The sequence below is a fragment of the Rhinolophus sinicus genome, linkage group LG01, assembly GCF_036562045.2.
Source record: "Rhinolophus sinicus isolate RSC01 linkage group LG01, ASM3656204v1, whole genome shotgun sequence".
NCBI lineage: Eukaryota > Metazoa > Chordata > Mammalia > Chiroptera > Rhinolophidae > Rhinolophus > Rhinolophus sinicus.
In genome coordinates, this window is record NC_133751.1 from 180,539,262 (window position 1) to 180,545,378 (window position 6,117).

At 39.6% G+C, this 6,117-nt stretch overlaps 1 long non-coding RNA gene across 4 annotated transcripts; it reads right to left on the reverse strand.

The window, feature by feature from the left end:
• Positions 1-252: 252 nt before the first annotated feature.
• On the reverse strand, positions 253-6,113 carry LOC141573163 (uncharacterized). Of its 4 annotated transcripts, none has more exons than XR_012498789.1 (5): positions 5,764-6,113; positions 5,389-5,620; positions 1,802-3,837; positions 1,026-1,065; positions 253-621 (listed from the first exon to the last, which is right to left on the reverse strand). It is a non-coding gene; the product is annotated as an uncharacterized LOC141573163 (long non-coding RNA). The 4 variants fall into 4 exon arrangements; XR_012498790.1 differs by having other exon boundaries at positions 1,802-1,905; positions 2,009-3,837; positions 5,389-6,113; XR_012498788.1 differs by adding an exon at positions 3,954-4,086 and having other exon boundaries at positions 5,389-6,113.
• Between the last annotated feature and the right edge of the window lie 4 nt (positions 6,114-6,117).

The following is a 6,117-nucleotide window of genomic DNA, read 5'->3' on the forward strand; positions in this document are numbered from 1 at the left end:
TCAGGCTCATTCAAAAAGTTGTTATATTAACCAAGTCAATCCATATTAAAGTCCTCTATTCTTTGTTCTAAATGCATATGCCTGGAGTTAGCCAAACTGGAAAGTTTAGAGCCAACTATCATTCTGTAGAGGGTACACAGTCTGCCACAACACTGCCCTCACTTCTGACACTAACTGCAAATTTGGGGTTTCCAAAACCACTCTCAGGTTCAACAATGTGCTACCAGGACTCACAGATTTCACTGAAAACTGTTGTACTCATAGTTACAATTTATTACAGGAAAAGGATACAGATCAAAATCAACCAGTAGAAGACGCACATAGGACAAAATCTGAGAGAGATCCAAATACAAAGCTTCCGTTGTCCTCTTCCATCTGTGAGGATGTGGTTACACTCCCAGCACTGAAGTTTAACAATATTCATGGAGTATCACCAACCAGGGAAGCTTGCCAAAGCTTTCACATCCAGAGATATTATTGGGGCTTCATCACAGACGTGATTGATTGATTGATTGATTGATTGATTGATCGGTCATATAGGCAATCGATATTGCCTATATGGTTGAACTCATCTCCAGGTTGATCACATAACTGGTCTTTCTGGAATAGCCAATCCCCACCCTAAACAAAAACACTCCTATCAGGTATCATACAGATTACCTCCCACAAGCCAAGGACAAAGGCCAGATCACTCTTTGAGCAAGGTCAAATTATTTACCTTATACTGAAAAAAATTTAAATTTTTCAATTCAATTTTTTTCTTTTACTTTAAACATTTTCTCACCTTTGATAGTGGTCTTTCTGAGTACATACAAATGACAGATTTTTATAACCAATTCATCTTCCAGTAGTCTTCAGAGAGGGGGTGGGCAGCCACAGATACAGAAATATATGAACCATTATAAAGGCTAGCTACCTTTCTTTGGAAGAGAGGGAAAAAGTTTTTTTCACTTACACACAAAAAATCAGTAGCCATAGTTTTCCAACTTAAGGCAAGGGTTGATAGGAAACAGCATAAAACTCACCAGTTGGTTATAGCAATTCCAGATCTCATAGAGCTGTTTTCTGTTCAAAGACACATAAAATACTTTTAGTTATTTAATTCATAATGACCCACAAACAAGACAAATAACACAGAGTGCCAGGACAAACAAACAGAAAGACAAATGAACAACAACAACAACAACAAAAAATCATAAAAAGACAGAGACTCTGCCTTCTGGTACCCAGCCATAACCAGATCTCCTGTGTCTGTCTGCCATCTAACATACACCAAATGGTCATAGCATAAACAAACAAATAAATGTCAGATTTCATGTTGCTGCCGTCAGCAGTTGTACACAAATCAAAATCAGAGCAATATCCAGAATTGGCCAATAACTAGAAACAAAGAACCAGAAACAGAGAAAAGGACTCAGTCAGAGTAAAGTTCTATAAGCACATGAAAGGAAGCTCAAGAGCCAGGAAGAGGGCCAGCCCAGTGGCTCAGGTGGTTGGAGTGCCAAGCTCCTAATGCTGAAGTATCCGGTTCGATTCCCACATGAGCTGCGCTCTACAGCTAAGATTGTGAACAACAGCTCTCCTTGGAGCTGGGCGGCCGCACGCTGACCAAGGACTGGTGACCAAATGCCTCAGCCAGGGGGAGCGCAAGGCTCATGATACCAGCATGGGCCAGGGAGCTGTGTCCTACACAACTAGACTGAGAAACAACAGCTTGAACTGGAGGGAAGGGAAGGGGGAGACTCCGGTGGAAGAAGGGGGGGAAAGAGCCAGGAAGATTACTTCTAGGTGAAGAGTCTACCTCATACTCTTCTCATTCAGTGCAGTCTACTCAGTGCAGTCTGCTCCGTCTTGATATGTAAATCCACCTGGACTTCTCAGTGGAATCTCAAAAATGCTAAAAGACTAAAAGTGAAAGTCATTTAGAAAGAAAATCTACTTGCAAAGAAAGTTATTAAGGAAGCCACTATTTAAAAGGCTTGCTCACCCACAATAGCAATTTACTCACATGATTATTTTATCTGTAAAGCTTTCCTCCTGTCAGCATTGCAAAAGTCAAGGTACAGTTGTTTTTTGGGGGGAGTCAATAATTTACAGGAAGACTCAAGGTTTCATTTAATGTGGGATCTAGAATTAGATCCTGGTTTTGTTGTCTTATTTTTGTTTTCTCAGGATGCAAAGTGGTGTGTGTGTGTGTTTCCTATCTGTAGGAAGTGATATGTATGTTTACCCTTAGTAGAAGCAGGCCATGTCAATTTTGTTCCACATCTCTTTAGTTTCCTTCTTGATATCTCCCTCCTCTTGTCTATTTGAATTATTGTCTCAATTTAATTACATGGTAAAGGTTGCCATTTACTGAGCACTTAATTTATGTCAAATAAAAATACAATCTTGTTTAATAGTCACAATAACTCTGTCAAATAGATATTACTCTTATTTTACATACAAAGAAAATACCAGAGTGGTTAAATCATTTACCCAAGGATCCATAAATATTAAAGGCAAAGCTGAGATTTGAACTTCTTTTTACCCCCTACTTCTGTTGTATTGTAACTGTGTTATATTCATCTACTTTCTCCATCAACTGTCAGCTCCTTGAGGGCAGGGATTATGGCTTGCATGTCTTTAAATGATCAGAACAAAGTAAAGGGGCCAGTACATAGTAGGCATATAAACGAATGAGCTTATCCTTTTGTATTTTGCAATTATTTCACATGAACAGATCTTACTTTTAAAAAAAAGATATAATAAGCTCCCTGAGGGCAAGGAATGTTGAAGTTAAAGCAGAGATAGTGATGTGAAAGATTGAAGCTAGCTAATAATCTCTTCAAGGCCATATCTTGATGTAGTTCAAGACCTGGTCGTTAGCTTTACATGTAAGAAATTCCATTTTGACCATGCATCCAGAGTTGATTAGTTTAGAGGGAATGGCTCATTTTGTGCAAGCACATAAGAAACTGATGAATGGGTGTAACTGTATTTTAGCTGGTCAGAGATGAGACTGCCTTGGGCTGCTCTGTAGGGTTAGGTGACACAACTCATCAGAATCACAATCACCTCTGTGCTCTCTGGGTAGACTAGCCTCCAAATTTTTATGCCCCAATGTTCAGGAAACTTTTTAAATGAAATAGTCAGGAACTGAATCAAACACACACTCTTGATATATAAATAGGGCTCACAGAGTAAACCGAGGGAAAGACATTGAGGTTCACACAGGTACCAGTCTGATGGCAGGAAGTCCTCAGAAAATGCTGAAGTGGAGAGAGAAACAACAGGGTCATGAGAGAAAATCATCCTACATATATTTGCATGAGCCAGACCAAGCAGGAAAGCGTGGCTGTTAGAACAGATGGCTTGAGGTTTGAACCTGTTTCTGTCCATTTTCCAACATATGTCCAGATTGCCTCTGTTTCTTCCAACCACCCATGGTCTCTGGAAGGAAATGGCTTTGGCAAAAAGGAAAAACATATGTCATAAGAAGCCAACACCTCTGAAAGAACAGGTAACACAAAAGCTGCTTCCCTGCTACCTGGAGAAGAATATGAACCCCTGAAGGTGGTGGTCTACAAAAGGTGGAAAATGGTGTGGGCATCAGCCAACAGAGCAGAAGGACAGCAATACTAGCAGACACCAGAGCAAGAGAATACAGAGTGGTAGGCAGCACTTCAACAACTGTATTGTAGAAACAATCCCCATGTCCATCCTCCGTCAGCCCCAAAGGAAACAGTGAGGGAGGTTGTGTTACCTTGAGTTCCTTCTCTGAGATGGAAAATGAAGGTAATAATAAGGGTACCTTCTGCCTAAGTTTGTTGTGAAGATTCCATCATCTGATGAGTACTGAAAATAAACAAATATACTAATTGTTACATTGATAAAAATGTTCATTCATTCATTTTAAATGGAGATCATTTACAAGTCACTCAAATACTGGTCCTACTGTTCTGAGAACGTACCAGGCACACTCCTGCCTTGGTGTCTTTGAATATGCTTTGCTTGAAATGTTCTTCCTCTAGTTATCTTCATGTCTGGCTTCTTTATCTCCATGAAGTCATTAACTCAAATGTCACTTCCTCAGTGAGGGCTTTCCTGATCATGATGGATCATCTTAGTCCCCTATCGTGCTTAAGTTTTCTCTGTAGCGTCTAGTATTATCTAATACACTAAGATATTTGCTTATTTTCTGCTTCCCTTCACTAGAATATAAGTTTCATGAAGTATAAAGATTTTTTTATGTTTTGTTCACTGCTGTGTCCTTAGTGCCTATAAGAATACCTGGCACAGAATACACACTCAAATTTTTGCCAAATACATGAAAGATGTTCACCATCCAGAACAACTCTTTCCAGTTACAATGGTCATGGGAGGTCTCTGAGCAAAAAGATATTTTTTGCTAATATCACTCAGTAGGTCTCAAAAAGTACCTTGTAGCGCCTTGAAATAATTTAATCCCGTCATTCATTATTTGTATTTATGGAATCCCTCCTATGTGCCAGATACTAGTCTAGTACTGGGAATCGAGCAATGAACTTTCATGGAGTTTATACTCTAGCTGGGACAGGGATGGGGTTGAGGGGTGGGGAGAGAACAGAAAAACTCTGTTTCTTATCCTTGTCATTTCTCCATGCTAAGCCATTACTAAAACTATAAGCCCTGCTGGGTTATCTATACTCTCCCATATTCTCCTCATACTTCTTTGCGCTACTCTCCTTGATCTAGCACTTTGTTTAATAAAGTTTTGAATCTCTTACCTTTCTTGCAAGATAATTATCAGACAATTACTGTATTTGGCCAAGATCCATATCCAAAATCAGAGTCACCCCTGAACCCCTGAGCTGATTACATAAATGAGTATTGTGCAAAGACAACTTCTAGGAGATGCCATAGGAAAGAGGTTTCTCATTGAATAAATGATTTCACTACTTTTTGTGTAAAGGGTGCAAACTTAGTATTCTTTTGTGTTTTTTTGTTTTGTTTTGTTTTTTTAAGAAGGACACAGCTCACAGTGGCCCATGCAGGGATCAAACTAGCAACCTTGGTGTTATTAACACCATGCTCCAACCAACTGAGCTAAACAGGCACCCCTAAAGGGTGCAAACTTTAGATGTAAGGAAAAGAATTTTACTTCTTGCAGATATTCATTAAATGTTTACGAAATACTTAATGAGATCCTACTCCACGACTAGCACAACCTGATGCCCTATAGGGATAGCAGTAAGTGTAAGATTCAGACTCCATTCTCTAGCAGACGGCACATCCATTAAGGAACTAGACCATGAAAAATTATGAAACTATATAACACTATAAAGAGCCACAGCGCTTCCACTTCATCCATCCCTCGCCCCCCACCCTCCTCTTCCCAATCAAGCCAGTTAGTTTGGTTTCTCTTACCTCCCTGACCACATTGGCTCCTATGGCATAATCAACCATGCTCTTGTCTGTACCCTAGAGTACCCTATCCCTGGATCTTCCCCCACTTTCATCTTTTCTGTTACTCAGTTCAGCATTTTCATTCCTCTTGATCCCAGATTGCAGAGCTGCTTAAGAAAATCAAGTTACTTAGTGTTCCATACCTTCCACCAGGTGGCAACTTAAATGTTTACAAGCAATCTGCATACAGGGCCTGGGAAGTGAGGAAAAGAAATTTTGCTTTTATTGGAATCCAGACTTGTGGAAGAATTGAGGTATTTAAATCAGTCATTGAGACTGAAAGTTATCAGAAAAACAAACTACACTAAGAAAAAAACACCAAGTCTAAATTCATACCCTAGAGTCATTGCAGAAAAAATGGGAGAGGTCCAGATGTATCTGAAAGATATCCGTGCAAAAAATCAGTTTGGCCAGAGAGAAGAGAACCGCCAGGAGTGTTCCCAGATAATAGTAACGATCATAGTGTCTTTTTAAGGATTTCATTTCAAGGCAGGAGTAAAGTCTAGCCGCTAGCATTTCCCAAATTCCATATGCCTGAGGCAGACAGACACCGACACAGCTCCGCATTTTTCTCAAGGTAAAATATATCATATATGTGAATTTAAAAAATAATAATAGCGAAGTTTCCCTCCTTTAGATCTTTGCTCAATCTAGAAGCGGAAAAACTCGTTTAGTGCCTTAAGAAATCTC